General features: G+C 42.9%; 1 protein-coding gene and 1 pseudogene across 6 annotated transcripts in view; one reads left to right on the top strand and one right to left on the bottom strand.

The window, feature by feature from the left end:
• Positions 1-18,144, bottom strand: part of LOC139813365 (uncharacterized) — a 76,674-nt gene that overhangs the window by 35,398 nt on the left and 23,132 nt on the right. The window lies entirely within an intron of this gene.
• Positions 186-1,627, top strand: LOC139812773 (uncharacterized; annotated as a pseudogene).

The raw sequence follows: 18,144 nt of genomic DNA, 5'->3' as shown, positions 1-18,144 counted from the left end.
CGAAGAAGTTGATTCCCGATAACCATGCAGGATTTAGAAAAGGAATGGGGACGATGGATCAAATATTCGCTTTGAATTATCTGGTGAATAGACAATTAGGAAAAGAGAAAGGAAAAATGACGGTACTATTTGTAGATTTGAAGGCGGCATTTGACTCAGTGGATAAAAAAGTATTAAGCAAGGCAATGAGAGAGAGGGGAGTGAGACAAGGACTGATTGACAGGGTAGAGGAGGTATTGAAAGAAACAAAGAGCAGAGTGAGAAAGGGAGGAGAGAGTGGAGGACAATTTTGGACGGCAAAGAGCTTGAGACAAGGATGCCCGCTAAGCCCAATATTGTTTAATTTATTAATAGCAGACATAGAGGATTACATGAAGAAGGGCGGTTGGGGAGGCATGAGATTAAGAGGCGAGAAGGTATACACGTTAATGTATGCAGATGATATAGCATTGTTGGCGGAGAGGAACAGGACATGAGGTCAATGATAAGCAGGTTAGAAGGATATCTAGACGGGAAAGGTTTAACACTGAGCATAGAGAAGCCAAAGATAATGAGGTTTAGAAAGGGAGGAGGAAGGAAGAAGAAATATGACTGGAGATGGAAGGGAAGGAAGTTAGAGGAGGTCAATGAATTCAAATACCTGGGGTATACGTTGAAGAAAAATGAAGGACAGGAAGCGCATATTAGAGAAAGAAGAAGGAAGGCAGCAAAAGTAATGAGAGAAGTGTGGGGGATAGGTAAGAGGATGTGGAAAAAGGACTGCAAAAGAAGGATCTGGCTATATGACACCCTGATATGGACGGTGATGGGATACGGGGCAGAAATATGGGGATGGAAGGAAAGGAAGGAGGTAGAAAGTATTCATGAGAGACATCTCAGATGGGTACTGGGAGTGAACTGAAGGACGCCAGGATATATGGTCAGAGATAAATTAGAAAGGGAAAAGATGAGAGCTAGAGCAAGTAAGAGAGCATAGAAGTTTGAAAGAAAACTGGAAGAAGGTAGAGGAGGTGAAATAGCGAGAAAATGTCTGGAAGAAATGAAAAAGAGATGGAAGAGGGGAAGGATAATAGGAAGATGGGAGCAGGAGAGAAAAGACTATCTGAAAGGGGTCGTGGTAGAAGTGGTAGGGGAAGAGGAATTAGAAGAGGAGGCATTGGAGAGGAAAGAGAAATGGAAGGAGAAACAAGAAAGGATGGAAAAGATCATGGAATCGAATTACAATAGATGTTATAAGAGTATAAGGAAGGACGGGATTCCGGACTATCTAAAGAAGGGATGGGAGGAAGCAAGATGGAGCAGGGTTGCAAGATTTAGACTGGGAAACGAAGTGAGGGAGGGACTATACTGGGGATATGAGGAGGATAAAAAATGCAGGATATGTGGGAGGGAAGAGGAGACATGGGAACATATATGGGAGGAATGTACGAGATGGGAGGAATGGGAAGGGGAAGGGTGGCAGAATGTGGTGGAAAGATTACTGGGAGAAAAGGGAGAGGGAGAAAAATGGATGAAAGCAATAGAGGAAATGAGACGAGATGGCGGGAGGAAAATGGGAAAGGAAGAGGGAGGATCCAACAATTTAACGAAGGAGGACCAAGGAGGACGAGACAGCGAAAAGGATTAAAGAGGGACATGTCTATATAAAAAAATTATATGTATTTAATTATATGTAATTTATTGTAAATTTTTGGATTGTATAACGTTTCAATTATGAGTGATTTGAATTGTATAGGGTTGGGTACGTCCCTTCAAAACGCCGGTTGTAAGGTTTGGGTACGTTCCATAAAAACGCCCTTTAAGGCCCTTTTGGGGTAAATAAAGTACTATTCGTAACCGTATATAGTTTATTTTTTCTCAAGTATCGTGTTTATTGATTATAATACAATCGCTCGCCACAATCACGAATTGAAGTGACTGATTGATTAATTGACATATAATATGTAAAAGCAGCAACTTATCTTACATATAACATATTTTATTTAAAACTGATCGACCTATGAACGATATTATTTGTTAAATTTATATTTATTTTTATGAAAAGTATTTATTTATTATTAATTTTATTACATTCATTTACTATTAATTATATTATTTTATATTTATAATTATTTATTTTTAAACTGTAACCTGCAACTTCAGTATTTTTTTGACTGAGCCGAGTTTGCTCGCTCCGCGAGCAATTAATGACGTCACTTCGGCAAATCGAGCAATAACACGATTCTTATTTATGAATCATTTCATTAACTTTCAGAGAAAAGATTGATTTATGAATAACACAATTCTTATTTATGAATTATCTCATTAACTCATAGAGAAAGAATTGATTTTTAAATGGAACCATTTTTTCAAGAAAAAATCGGTCTATTAATAAAAAAAGAAACTCATCCTTGTATAATAAAAAAAATGTTTACACGTTTCAAGAAAATTGGTACATTAATATAAATGAATATTTCGCGGACAGAAAAATTAGATAATTTTTATCACCAGTTTTAAGAAAATCAATACATTAATAAAAAATTAAACCCATCGCCATCATGCTCGAAAAATTCGACAAATTTTGGCACCAATTGCAAGAAAATCGATCCATTACCGAAAAATTAAACCCATCCCTGAAAAATTCGAAAAATTTTGGCACCAGTTTCAAGAAAATTGGTACGTTAATAAAAAATAAAATCCATATAAAAAATTATACACATCATCGCTATCTCCGAAAAATTAGAAAAATTTTAGTACCCATCGCCACCATTTCTAAAATTTTTGGCACCCGTTTCCAAAAAATCGGTACATTAATGAAAAATTAAACCTATCCTCGTTTAATTAAAAAAATTTTAGCACCAGTTTAAAAAAAATCGGTACATTAATAAAAAATTAAACACACAGTTTCAAAAAAATTGGTCCATTAATGAATAAGTAATTTGCGGTTGGACATTAGATACTTGTTATTTCCCGAAAAATTACGTTAAAAAATTACGAAATTTCGGTACCGGTTTCTAAAAAATCGGAAACGAAAAATTATATACAATTTATAGTACTCCCCGGGAAATTCTACTGCTATTTCATGTACAGTGGGGAGCATTAATGAGTTCCGTTACCCGGTGAGCTACGGTGCAGAGCGGTGCAGGCGAGCGCGCTACGTTACCGTCACGGTCGATAAAAGGTTCAAATACAGAACCGCGAACGCGTAAAAATGGTCAGTCACGCTGTATTGCTCGCGCGTGCATTTAATTAAAAAAACATTTTTAATACAATTTGATGCACACAATTAATACGTATTACATACAATATAACAATCGGGAGGGTCCCGTTTGCCTACAAAACGATTGCCTACAGGTTCGTTTGCACACACCCATTGCACACAATCCCGATAGCACACATTTCAAATTGCCTACAGAGCGATTGCCTACAGGCATTATTGCGCACATATTTCTTTGTCTACACGATCATATTGCGCACAGCGCATTGCACACACGACCGTATTGCACACAGCGCATTGCGCACACGACCGTATTGCACACAGCGCATTGCACACACGACCGTATTGCACACAGCGCATTGCACACATGGCTGTTATTGCACACACGACTGTATTGCACACAGTGCATTGTAAAAACGGCTGTATTGCATACAGCGTATTGCACGCAGCGCATTGCACACATGGCTGTATTGCACACAGCGCATTGCACACACGACCGTATTGCTCACAGCACATTGCACACACGACCATATTGCACACAGCGCATTGCACACATGGCTGTATTGCACACAGCGCATTGCACACGCGACTGTATAGCTCACAGCGCATTGCACACACGACCGTATTGCACACAGCGCATTGCACACATGGCTGTTATTGCACACACGACCGTATTGCACACAGCGCATTGCGCACACGACCATATTGCACACACGGCCGTATTACACACACGGCCGTATTGCACACACGACCGTGTTGCACACACAGCCGTATTGCACACACGGCTGTATTGCACACACGGCCGTATTGCACACACGACCGTGTTGCACACACAGCCGTATTGCACACACGACCGGGTTGCACACACGATCGTATACTTTCCACGCGAACCGAGGTTCACGCACACTCCCCCCCGTGCTTTCGGGGGAGGTGCGGTAGTCCCGAAATAGTTCACGCATACACTTTCCACGCGAACCGAGGTTCACGCACACCCCCCCGTGCTTTCGGGGGAGGTGCGGTAGTCCCGAAATAGTTCACGCATACACTTTTCACGCGAACCGAGGTTCACGCACACCCCCCCCGTGCTTTCGGGGAAGGTGCGGTAGTCCCGAAATAGTTCACGCATACACTTTCCACGCGAACCGAGGTTCACGTAACCCCCCCCCCGTGCTTTCGGGGGAGGTGCGGTAATCCCGAAATAGTTCACGCATACACTTTCCACGCGAACCGAGGTTCACGCACACCTTCCCCTGCTTTCGGGGGAGGTGCGGTAGTCCCGAAATAGTTCACGCATACACTTTCCACGCGAACCGAGGTTCACGCACACCCCCCCCTGCTTTCGGGGGAGGTGTGGTAGCCCCGAAATAGTTCACGCATACACTTTTCACGCGAACCGAGGTTCACGCACACTCCCCCCCGTGCTTTCGGGGGAGGTGCGGTAATCCCGAAATAGTTCACGCATACACTTTCCACGCGAACCGAGGTTCACGCACACCCTCCCCGTGCTTTCGGGGGAGGTGCGGTAGTCCCGAAATAGTTCACGCATACACTTTCCACGCGAACCGAGGTTCACGCACACCCCCCCGTGCTTTCGGGGGAGGTGAGGTAGCCCCGAAATAGTTCACGCATACACTTTTTACGCGAACCGAGGTTCACCGGCCCGAAAGCAGGGGGGGGTGTGCGTGAACCTCGGTTCGCGTGAAAAGTGTATGCGTGAACTATTTCGGGGCTACCGCACCTCCCCCGAAAGCAGGGGGGTGTGAGTAAACCTCGGTTCGCGTGGAAAGTGTATGCGTGAACTTTTCATGCGTGGAAAGTTAATATGTGAGATGCCACATGGGTTAGATGACGCGCTTTAAACAGTTAAATACTTTTGAAGCGCGTCATCTAACCTACGTATTTTCCAAACTTTTTTTGTTAATAACTTTTTAACGAATAACGAGCGACGGCTAAAACCTTCTGAAGGTCACTTGGGGTCATGACCTTGACAACATATATCAAGGTCATTGAAATCGGTAATACGGCCGTGTGTGCAACACGGCCGTGTGTGCAATACGGTCGTGTGTGCAACACGGCCGTGTGTGCAATACGGTCGTGTGTGCAACACGGCCGTGTGTGCAATACGGTCGTGTGTGCAACACGGCCGTGTGTGCAATACAACCGTGTGTGCAATACGGCTGTGTGTGCAATACGGACGTGTGTGCAATACGGCCGTGTGTGTAATACGGCCGTGTGTGCAATATGGTCGTGTGCGCAATGCGCTGTGTGCAATACGGTCGTGTGTGCAATAACAGCCATGTGTGCAATGCGCTGTGAGCAATACAGTCGTGTGTGCAATGCGCTGTGTGCAATACAGCCATGTGTGCAATGCGCTGTGTGCAATACGGTCGTGTGTGCAATGCGCTGTGAGCAATACGGTCGTGTGTGCAATGCGCTGTGCGCAATATGATCGTGTAGACAAAGAAATATGTGCGCAATAATGCCTGTAGGCAATCGCTCTGTAGGCAATTTGAAATGTGTGCTATCGGGATTGTGTGCAATAAGTGTGTGCAATCGAACCTGTAGGCAATCGTTTTGTAGGCAACTGGAGCCCTCCCTCATAGGTGAATATGTAATTATAATTGTATTATTATGCATCTGCAACTATTATTCCACCGACTAAATATGTGTTTACTGGAATAATATAATTACAGATAATATGATAATTATAATTACAACATTATTACCTATAATTATTCTATTGTATACGTAATGCATACGTAATTATATGAAAAATTGTTTCGCGATATTTTATAATTTTTACGATGTCGCATTATCATCCGTATCTTATTTATAAGTAAATGAAATATTAAAATTAAAAGCTAAGTAATGTTACAGCCGATATTCCGAGCAATATTAATTAATTACGGTATTAAAATAAGAAGCTATATATACATTTTGAATTGTAATTATCGAGCCAACGTTTCGACCTACTTGGTCTTCTTCAGGGCATTACATTCAAACTTACAAGTAATATAAATAAAAATAATAATAACTGTTAGAGTTTACTTTATCAACACTGAAAATTATAGTCATCGCCGATGAACGATTACGACACGCAAAAGACATAAGGTCAAAGCCAACTTCGAATTAAACGCCGTCACAGGCCACATAATTACAATAATTGTTACCTATTGCAATAAATCCTGATCTGAGTTGCAGTTGACGGAGATGCTAATTTCGTGCATTTTCTGTATATTTTAAAAGGTTCTTGACGCAACACCGATCTCTACTTCCATTTAATATCGGACATGACAATTTCCGACGTTGAGCATGGCTGATACCAGGATCATACAGAGGATTGCCCCTTTTAAAATGTACGGAAAATGCACGAAATTAGCATCTCCGTCAGCTGCAACTCAGATCAGGATTTATTGTAATCGGTAACAATTATTGTAATTATGTGGCCTGTGACGGCGTTTAATTCGAAGTTGGCTTTGACCTTATTTGTTGCTAATTTGTTGCTCGCAACACAAGTGTAAATAACAGCGGAAAATCTCAGCGTGCGGATAGTCATAAGAGTAAAGTATCAGAAAAGAATTTGGTGCTCGTTTAAATTTGCTACTGGCGTATTGTCTGAATTTGTTGCTCTCGATATATTCAAGTTCCGAATTTGTTGCTTACAAAATAAGTATAAACAATAGCGGAAAACCTCAGCGTGCAGCTAGTTACAAGAGTAAAGTATCAGAAAAGAATTTGTTGCTCGTTTAAATTTGCTACTGGCGTATTGTCTGATCTTGTTGCTCTCGATATATTTAAGTTCCGAATTTGTTGCTTGCAAAATAAGTATAAACAATAGCGGAAAACCTCAGCGTGTAGCTATAGTTATAAGCGTAAGGTATCAAAAAAAGATTTGCTCCTCGTTTAAATTTGGTACTGACGTATTGTCTGAATTTCATGCTAAGATGTTTTCCGCTATTGTTTATACTTATTTTGCAAGCAACAAATTCGAAACTCGGATATATCGAGAGCAACAAATTCAAACAATACGCCAGTACCAAATTTAAACGAGCAACAAATTCTTTTCTGATACTTTACTCTTGTAACTAGCTGCACGCTAAGGTTTTCCGCTATTATTTATACTTATTTTGCAAGCAACAAATTCGGAACTTGAATATATCGAGAGCAACAAATTCAGACAATACGCCAGTAGCAAATTTAAACAAGCAACAAATTCTTTTCTGATACTTTACTCTTGTAACTAGCTGCACACTGAGGTTTTCCGCTGTTGTTTATACTTATTTTGCAAACAACAAATTCGGAACTTGAATATATCGAGAGCAACAAATTCAGACAATACGCCAGTAGCAAATTTAAACAAGCACCAAATTCTTTTCTGATACTTTACTTTTATGACTATCCGCACGCTGAGGTTTTCCGCTGTTATTTACACTTGTGTTGCGAGCAACAAATTAGCAACAAATAAGGTCAAAGCCAACTTTGAATTAAACGCCGTCACAGGCCACATAATTACAATAATTGTTACCGATTACAATAAATTCTGATCTGAGTTGCAGCTGACGGAGGTGCTAATTTCGTGCATTTTCTGTATATTTTAAAAGGTTCTTGACGCAACACTGATCTCTACTTCCATTTAATATCGGACATGACAATTTCAAACGTTGAGCATGGCTGATACCAGGATCATACAGAGGATTGCCCCTTTTAAAATATACGGAAAATGCACGAAATTAGCACCTCCGTCAGCTGCAACTCAGATCAGGATTTATTGTAATCGGTAACAATTATTGTAATTATGTGGCCTGTGACGGCGTTTAATTCGAAGTTGGCTTTGACCTTATTTCTTTTGCGTGTCGTAATCGTTCCATCGGCGATGACTATAATTTTCAGTGTTGATAATGTGAACTTCAACAGTTATTATTATTTTTATTTATATCACTTGTAAGTTTGAATGTAATGCCCTGAGAAAGACCAAGTCGAAACGTTGACTCGATAATTATAATTCAAAATGTATATATACCTAGCTTTTTATTAATACTTTAATATTGCTCGGAATATCGGCCGTAACATTACTTAGCTTTTAATTTTAATATTTTATTTACTAATAAATAAGATACTGAAAATAATACATCGTAAAAATTATAAAATATCGCGAAATAATTTTTCATATGCAATAGAATGATTATAGGTAATTATGTTGTAATTATAATTATCATATGATCTATAATTATATTATTCCAGTAAACACATACTTAGTCGGTGGAATAATAGTTGCAGATGCACAATACAATTATAATTACATAATCATCTATGATTGTTATATTGTATGTAATACGTATTAATTGTGTGCATCAAATTGTATTAAAAATGTTTTTTTAATCAAATGCACGCGCGAGCAATACAGCGTGACTGACCATTTTTACGCGTTCGCGGTTCTGTATTTGAACCTTTTATCGACCGTGACGGTAACGTAGCGCGCTCGCCTGCACCGCTCTGCACCGTAGTTCACCGGGTAACGGAACTCATTAATGCTCCCCACTGTACAATTCTGGTAATTATTTACAATAACTAACACAGCTCAGATTACTTTGACCTTGACATATGTTGTCAAGGTCACCCTCCTGAGTGACCTTTAGAAGGTTTTAGTCGGCGGTCGCTGCTTATTAAAAAGTTATAAATAAAAAAATTTTGGAAAATATAGCAGCTATTTTGAGTATTGGAAGGCATAAACGACTAATGTTACGTTTTTTTTAAAACAGAAAATAATTTATTTTGCGAAAAAGTCGCTGCTTTACCAAAACACAACATTTAAAGCAGTAAATTGTTGATAAATTAAAGTCTTCTTGTTAATGCAGTGAATACTTTATTTCGCGAGAAAGTCGCTGCTTTACCAAAACACAACATTTAAAGCAGTAAATTGTTGATAAATTAAAATCTTTTTGTTAAAGCAGAGAATAGTTACATAGGTGAGATGACGCGCTTTAAAAGTATTTAAGTGTTTAAAGCGCGTCAACTAACCTATGTAGGTTAGTCGTAGTGACGTCTACGTAGTTTTCTTAATTGTGTAACGGCCTGACTTTATCGAACGCGGACTAGCGTGCGGGATCAGGAGTCCGATGAAAGGCCCAGAGACAATAATCAATTTAGGTGGTACATGCAGTAGTTTATTCAGCTTAGCTTATTATATACACGAAATGTTAGCGGGGTATTTGATATAGCGCAGGGACGGGCAGAACGCGACATATACAACGAAAGGGGCAGTGCGGGTGCACTCGATAACGAACGCGGTAGCACGCTATTTGACGGACTCGATATACACGAAGAGGGATGTTAGCGCGGTATTTGATATAGCGCAGGGACGGGCAGAACGCGGTATATACAACGAAGAGGTAGTGCGGGTGCACTTGATAACGAACGCGGTATCGTTACTCGACGGGCTCGGTATATTACATAGACGTATTACATAGTACATAGGCGGACGCGGTATATTACAGGTAGTGCATGTGCACTTGATAACGAACGCGGTATCGTTACTCGACGGGCTCGGTATATTACATAGACGTATTACATAGTACATAGGCGGACGCGGTATATTACAGTCAGTGCATGTGCACTTGATAACGAACGCGGTATCGTTACTCGACGGGCTCGGTATATTACCGGGAATGCCTGTACGCTCGCGGACGCCGCGGTAATATGCGTGCGGGAACGCGTAGCGTAAGATGGAGGATTTCCGGAGCCCCGGGGCAACGGCAGCGAGAGCCCTCGTTGCGAGGCCGAACGCGCTCGACCCCGCGTAACCGTGTCTTCGGGGTTAGTTTCGAGGGAGTGCGGGGACACCTGAGAGCCCTCAGTCGAGGCTCGGAGCACCGGACCTCGTTTGGCGTGTTCCCTGAGAGTCGGGATAGGTTTCGTCTGGAAGTAGCGGAGCTTTAGACGAAGAAAAATGTGCTTCTCTCGCCGGAGCGGCGGTTTATATACCCGCCCGGCGCGACGGGTTCGCTAGGAGCGCCGATCGTCGCGCTGTGGTGGGGCGGCGCGGCGCCGCGCTCGTCCTCGGGGCGGCTCGGCTGCCGTCGTCGCTCGTCGGGAGGCACCGGTGCCGCGCTTGGCCCGCGCACACGGTGTGTTTTGCATCACGTTTAAAATGTGGGCGCACCGCGCCCTGGTCTTCGCCCGACTGGTCGTCGGTCGGGCGGCATCCGGCGGTCGTTAGCCGGGAACGATGCTTAGCGCACGGGGTGCATCGTTACAATTGCTTACCTTGTACTCAAACACTTAATAGTTGGATCTGTGCAAAAGAATACAAACCGGGGATTTCTGAAGAAATTATTAATAATGTATCTAATATTGTTAAGCTGGAATCAAAGAAAGGTAAAAAACTTATTTTTAATATAATTTTTGATGAGATGAATATTAAGCAGCATAAAGAATGGGATAAAAATACACATTCGTGGAAAGGTCTTGTAAATTTCGGTGGACAACTACATGAAACAAACAAAGATGGAGAGCTTAAAGTTGCCAGTAAAGTATTAGTTTTTATGTTAGTTAATATAAATGGCGGATTTAAAACTCCAATAGCCCATTATTTGATTAATTCTTTGAATGGCGTAGAAAAATCGATTCTTTTAAAAAATTTATTAATAAAACTAAATGAAAAAAGTATTAATGTAGTCAGTGTAACATTTGACGGTGATAAAACCCATAACACAGCATGTGAACTATTAGGCGCTAATCTAAATTATAAAGATAAAGATCATTTTAAGCCATATTTCGAACATCCAGGAAATTTACAACCTGCTTATATTATTTATGATCCTTGTCATTGTTTTAAACTTGTTCGAAATTATTTCGCTACAAAAGGTTCAATTATTTATAATAACAACGAATATATACGCTGGAAATTCATTAAAAAATTGCATAACATACAAGAGAGTGAGAAATTACATTGTGCTTGCAAAATTCGAAATAAGCACGTAAATTTTTACAAAGAAAAGTTAAAGGTATTCTTGGCTGCTCAAGTTTTAAGCAATAGCGTTTCAGCTGCTTTAAGATTCCTTGAATTTGATCTAAAAAATCCGAATTTTGTAAACGCTTCTTCAACAGCGACATTTTGCAAAAACTTCAATGATATATTTGACATATTAAATGCTCGAAATAAATTTTGCAAAACACCAGGCCGAATGAGCATAACTAAAGATTCTTTACCAGAACTAAAAAAAAGTTGAAGAATATGTTAAGTATATTGAACAATTAGAAATTGATGTAAAAATTAAAAAATCAAACAAAGAAAATTCTGTTAGTAATATAGATGCAAAGTCTGGTACTATACGTAAAGCAGTCGTTCACAGTGATTCTGTACAGACAGGTTTTATGGGTTTTATTATTTGTTTGAGAAACGTCTATTTTGCTAATTATTTAATAGAAAATAAGATTATTGAATATATGTTAAGCTATAAACTATTACAGGATCACGTCGAAATGTTTTTTTCATTAATAAGAAGAATGAATGAACATAATAATAATCCGACTACAACTCATTGTAAGTCTAATATCACTTAAATCTAATACACGCAATTTAATACAAAAAGTCACACAAAATCTAGATAATATAAAAAATCACATACAAAAATATTGAGAATAATATAAAAAAGATATAAAATGTTTCGAAACACGCAGAAGCATAATTATTTTTCCTCTGCGGCTCTGCTGGACTCGGGTTGCTCTGCTGGCCTTTCTCCGTCGTCCACCGCAGGTATTGGTTGGCTGGCTGTTGACGGGATCTCTCCATTATCAGCCTCGGTGCTGAGTTCCCCTTCTCGTTCACGTCCACGTGTCCCGCGCGTGTGTTCGCCGTACCAGGTGGTACCGCCGCTCGTGATCACGCGCGCGCTGTATGACTCGTTCATTGTTCGCTCAGAGCAATACGCTACCGAACAACATTATATTTTCACATTCCTACCTGTTTTCGCAGCAGGCTGCCAAATAATACATTATCCTCGCATTCCTTCACGTTTTCGCGATCTTATTCAAAAACATGTTTTCGACCCTATGACATCGTTCTCCGGACCGTAATTAGTCGTGCCAGCAAGTTTCGTCTCGAAGAAGTCACCGGCTCGCGTTTTTGCAGGCTTTAGTGCGGCACCTTGACGCCGACCCTCTGACGTCGTTCTTCGGACCCTAATTAGTCGTGTTATCACGCTTCGTCTTGAAGAAGTCACCGGCTCGCGTTTTCGCGGGCCCCGGCCTAATTCGTATTACCAGTTACCCGTCGGGTGCTCGCTTTATCCTGGAGATGACTTGCGACTCTCGCATTACGCAAAACCGTAATCCCGCGTAACGCGTATCCCTTTATGGGCGAAACTTAAATCGAAACTTAAATTAGATATCGCGCTTCCGCGGTCCTGACCTTCGGGTGGTTGTTTACGCCGTGTCCTCCTCCCTCTCGCTCTTGCCACTGGGACTGAGGAATGGCTCGCTCTTGTATTCCTCGGACCGCTCGCTTGTCCTTACCTTTTCAAGCAAGACTCGCAGTAGTTTGACGAGGAGCCTCGGATGCTTCGTCTCCTCATCGGGCTGCGTTAAAGGGTGAGGTTGTAACATTAGGTTGTAACCGGACGGAGGTTTGGTAATGCCACGACTCGAATTTAATTTGAATTTATTCACGGTCGCTACTCGGTTTTGATTACTGCCTACAAGAAAGATATGAATTTGTTTATCACTGACCCTTTCGATGACCTTGCTAATTCCCCTTTCTTCTGTTTCAGGTTCTCTGGATGGATCGCTGCTGGACCGCCGCTGGACCGTCGTGGGACTGCCGCTGTACACCGCTGGACTGCCTCGGGACCTTTGCTGGACCGCCACTGGATCTCCGTTGGAACGCCGACAGGTAAAGTGGATAGGTGAGTCGAGATCAGGATCGTCGTGCAGGAAATGTTAATATTTGTCACTCGATTCGATTTCGGGTAAAATTACAATTTATTTTTCCTTTAATTTCAAGTACAAAATGATTTCCGCACGCGTAATCGCACTATGCGCGTAATGTTGGTTCTACGTTCGCAATAATATAATAATGCTTCGCGTTGTATTAACGTAACGTGATTCAATTCGGATTCGCTCAGTACGCGAGATTCTCGTATTTTGCAGACCGGCCGATACATATACGTCCGCACCGTATCGTGTTTAGCGAGAGACTCCACGAGAGTTTCACCTTCGCCGGGCTGTTGTTCCCGCTTGGTTTCACACCGTGATCACGTGTATTCTTTGTGCGCTATTGTATTTGCACGCGTGTCTTTTCGAACTTCAACGCAAACAAGTTTTTCAGATACCTTCGATGTTTCTCTGGAAACTTCCACCACGTACCGGGTGTTCCAATCGTCTTACGCTTATCATAATTAACGCACGTGTGCTTACAATGTTTATTACATATTTGGCTGAATCGCTCTCGAACTACGCCGCCGTTCGAGAATGTCGCATCACATTTTGCGTTACACTCATTACCGTGACGACATACGCTCCTTTTACGCTCTTTTTAGCGTTACTCTGATTCGCGCTTAACAAATTTACCATTTCGCATTATCGCTGTAACGGGCGTGTGTCGTTACGCTTCCCTACCGAATTTCAATCTCTCCCGATCAACGGTTCGCTACTTCGCTGGGCACGCATCGGGCAGTATCGCTGACCCTATGAACGAGTTCTCCATACTCAGCGCAAGCTATTTCACGTTTTATTTCTTTTCTACGCCTTACGGTTCGCTACTTCGTTATCCGGGTACGCTATGATCCTGCTGAGCCCATGTTTGACATCCTTGCGTTCCCCAAAAGTTAATTCTGGTTTCAGTTTTGCGATAGGTCTACCGGTTCGCTCTTTCCGTGGGCGTTGGTTTCACGTCGTTGCTGGCCTTACATTCGTGTTTTCCGTGACGCGTAGATGCTATCGTTTAACCTGTATGGTTCGCTTTCTGAAGCGTTGGTCGGACGTTGTCGCCGACCTTATCGTGATGTCTGCCGCAATCTAGTATGCCTATTTCCGGTCTTTGTTTCAGAAGAAGACCTCTGGTTTTCTATTTCTCGGGGCGTTTGTCGTACGTCATCGACGGCGGTATTTCTGGGTTCTCCGTGTGACCCTGAACACGCTTATGCAATTTGTTTTCGCGAACCACGCTTCGTTTGCTACTTTCGCGGCCGTTAGTTCTACGCAAATACCATCTCGATATTTACGCTCTCCGAATTCTCCTCGTCGCGCCTCTGGTCTCGCCTTTCAGCTATGATGCTTGCCTAGCTACTTCGCGGGGCAGCCGCGCGCCGTCGACGGGACCTGGTGCGATCGGTCGTCCGGGTCCTCCCGAGGTCCACGATGACCTTGGTTCTTGTAGCGGGCAAACGTCCCGTTTGCCCGTTTGTGGGGCAAGTAGTCCGCCAATGACGGGAGTGGGTGCGCTGGATTTCTCGCGTCCTCCGGTAGCTGTTGGCGCCCTTTGTCCCGGAGGAATATAGCTGGTTCGCTATCTAGCGAACTCGGTGTCCTAGTTCGACGCGGTTTTAACCACCGGGTCCCAGGTGTCTGCGGGACTGCGTTTTTTAGCTACTGCTTGACTCTAAACCAAATAGTGGTGTTCCACTTTCGCGAGTGTCTTCGTTAAGATTTCCCAGATGTACCCATAAAATCAGTCTTGTTTCTCACAATGGTGTCGCGCCGCTGTCACGATAACCTTTTAAACTAAATATTGCTCTTGTGTATAATATTAAACCAATATGGCGTAAAATAATTGCATTCTGTTATCGCGATGTACCTTAATCTAAATATTATTTATATTTCTTTTAACCTACTTAAGATTATTGTTATTGAGATGTCCGGTGATCTCCTCATCCGACTACTTGCCATCTTTGAGCCCTGGTGTCTCTGTGCGCAGCAGCCGCACCTGGAGTCGGATCTCCTCGACGTGCAGCGTCACTTCCCGTCTGATCACCATCATGTCGGCCGATTCCAATTGTACCATCTTGGTAAACATGGCGACTGACCTTGGTGCCGGCGTCTCCATGTTGCCGGCGGATGCCTTTAATGCACCCAACGGCTGCAAGGTTAGGTGCCACATAATCCTCTCTCGTGGTGGACCGCCTTGGCGCGGCGAGAGGGCTCTCCGTTCCGTTCCGCCGGGTCATGTCCGGTAGTTTTTGCCACTGTGGTGACCCGTTGGTGAGGTACAGGGTCTAAGAATTCACCCTTCCTTCCGCCGGCCTACGGATTGGAGGGAAGAATGGGAGCCCGGCGATTCCCTCAGGGACTGGCCTTTGGGCTGTTCCCAATCGTCGGTAGGGGAAAACGACTCCGACTTTAAACGCCTGGTCGGCCGGGACCGTTAAAGAGGAGTTTCTACTCCTCCCGCTGGCCTAAGAGAAGGAAACCACGGGGTGGGGTTTTTTAGGGAGGGTGGTCCTCTCATCCCCGAGGCGGGCAGGGATGTCGCCGGTGCTCCGGCAGGAAAAAGAGGTTGGGGATTATTCTCTCCTACGGTTGTGACCGGATCAACGATTGATGATGTTAAAATCAAAGTATAAGCCACTTACTACTTGGGCTGTAATTACGGTCGCCACTGTATTTTCTGGGATATACACAGAAACCCTGTTGCTATGCGGTGCCCCTTCCTTCCTTCAGGCTTAATGGCCGCCGATGTCTACGACGCGGACGTGTTCAAGGCCGTTGGCAACGCCCTGGTTAAGCGCACGTATGACACGGATATTCGGAGAGGATATTCACTGGGGTCGCGAATAATGAGTCTTTGTTTATTATAAACAAATAATAATTTAATAATTTCACAGTTACAGTATCTCGGTACACGAACGGACAGGTTCTATCGCGCACTGACCTGCGTCGATTGTTAACGAACTCTGAAAACCGTCGCTTCGAGCTATCTTCGGTTAAGAACCGTTAACGCGTGGTTAATCGTCGCGTAATTATCGTATACGGCCACGGGATAAGAATACGGAATCGAGTTTTATTGCGCTCAACCGAGAATCGCGTTGACGCCTCGAGTTGTAACCGTAGACTGTCCGGGAGGAACGGGTCGAGTTCCCCCTCCTTGATGTTTGCGCAGGCGCGTTGCCTCGCATTTACGCGCGAAAGTGATGCAATCGCGCGCTTTCTCGATTTCGACCAATCGCGTCGCTTGGTGACGAGCGACACGATCCCTGTGACGCATATCCTATTGCTGAGCCGATCTCATTGGCTCAGCTCGATTTCGACTGAGATACTGCGATGGCATTGCAACGGCGGACATGGGCTCTCGCTTCGGACGCGGCAACCAATGCCAGCCGTCGCAATCTGCACTACGTGCAAATTCGCGGCAAGTCACTCGGAACGATTTCCGAGTGACCGAAAATGGTCTCTTTGACGTTCCCTTTCGCAACCAGGTAAGTAGCATTAGTACTAGAATCAATTTTATTAATTCTCCCTTTCTTTCAGGTACCGGGTCTTCGCGGGATCGTCTCGCCCAATCAATGGACTGGTGTTCACGCCACTCTGACACGCTTGGTTCTAGAACACCGTGAACGCCGGGGCACGAAGCCCTCGGGGCACGAAGCCCTCGGGGCACGAAGCCCTCGGGGCACGCGCTCCGCCTAACCGAGTAAGTAAGGAAACGATGAAAGTAGTGGTATTTCACCGGCGATGTTGCCATCTCCCACTTATGCTACACCTCTCATGTCTCCTTATCGTCGGTGAGTATCCGAACGGTAAGTATATAAAATAAGAAATAATGCATAACGTTGCATAAAATACGACTAATCGTACTTGTCTCGACAGGGAAAACATAAAATAAAAGTTATACAATGCAAATTCGCGCTTCACGACGTTGTCTCGCTTCGCGGAACTACGCTCGCTTCCTATTGGTCGGTTCGTCGCGCTTATCGGAAAAAGTTGCGCCTAGCGTTCTCATTGGCTCTGGGCCTCGCAAAATCATAAATCAATCTAAAACTTTGGAAAATTATATCGAATTGCCAGGAATCGTTCCTATTGGCTATCGCTGTGTCGAGAATGCTCAAAACTAACAAATCTAACGCAACTAGCGCTATTCTTAATAAAATAGACCGGGACGAGTCCCATTGGTCCTCGCTTGTCGGCATTTCGCTTCTACTGTCAAACTTTTGATAAAACACAAAAAATGAATATAAAATATCAAAGTATGGGCTCGCTTGGCCCTCGCTCGTGCTCTCGGCACTCGCTGTCGCAAAACATGCGTCGAAAGGTTTAAGGGTCTTCGGGAATCACTCTGGGATCTATCTCGAGGCTAAGTAATAGGATGTATAAGGTATAAAGGGTGAAAATCATGCTGACGGTTTGTACGTCTGGAAAGTTAATAATAATGGGTAGGAATATGATAAGGGTGACCACTAGGTATTTTTTGAACTTCATCTTTGCAATTTTAAATCTTTCTTATGCCTGGTAATACGGAACGGCTTTGTTAACGTTGGAATACGCTAGCAGCAGAATACAGACTATCGAAATAGCGAATAAAGAGAAAATGAATGCCAGGACTATTATCCTGTACTTGTCTGAATCCATAATGGAACGTTGGCCTGTGATTGGCTCTTTTGCTGAATCTACTTTCATACTTTTGATAATGTAACCCGTCTCTGACTTGAAACGTTATTGGCTCTAAAATGTTGAAACTTGTTTCTTTAATTTGAATTTAATGTAATGTAATTCGGTAGGTAGGGATCTGAATAAGGATATCAGGTATGATAAACATATATATTTTTATGAAAAAACGCTCGCTCTTCGAGTGGTTATCAAAACATGCACAATCGTAATGTTATATAAGAAATGAAATAAAATAATAATAAAAAATAGAATAAAATAATATGAAATAAATCGTCGGTCCTCTGCTCGGACTCTTCCCTCAATTGCACATGCGTTAATGCTAACGAATATATTAATAATAAAAGTCATAT

This window comes from Temnothorax longispinosus, chromosome 5 (genome assembly GCF_030848805.1).
Source record: "Temnothorax longispinosus isolate EJ_2023e chromosome 5, Tlon_JGU_v1, whole genome shotgun sequence".
Taxonomy (NCBI): Eukaryota; Metazoa; Arthropoda; class Insecta; order Hymenoptera; family Formicidae; genus Temnothorax; species Temnothorax longispinosus.
This window is presented reverse-complemented; position numbering and strand designations above follow the sequence as displayed.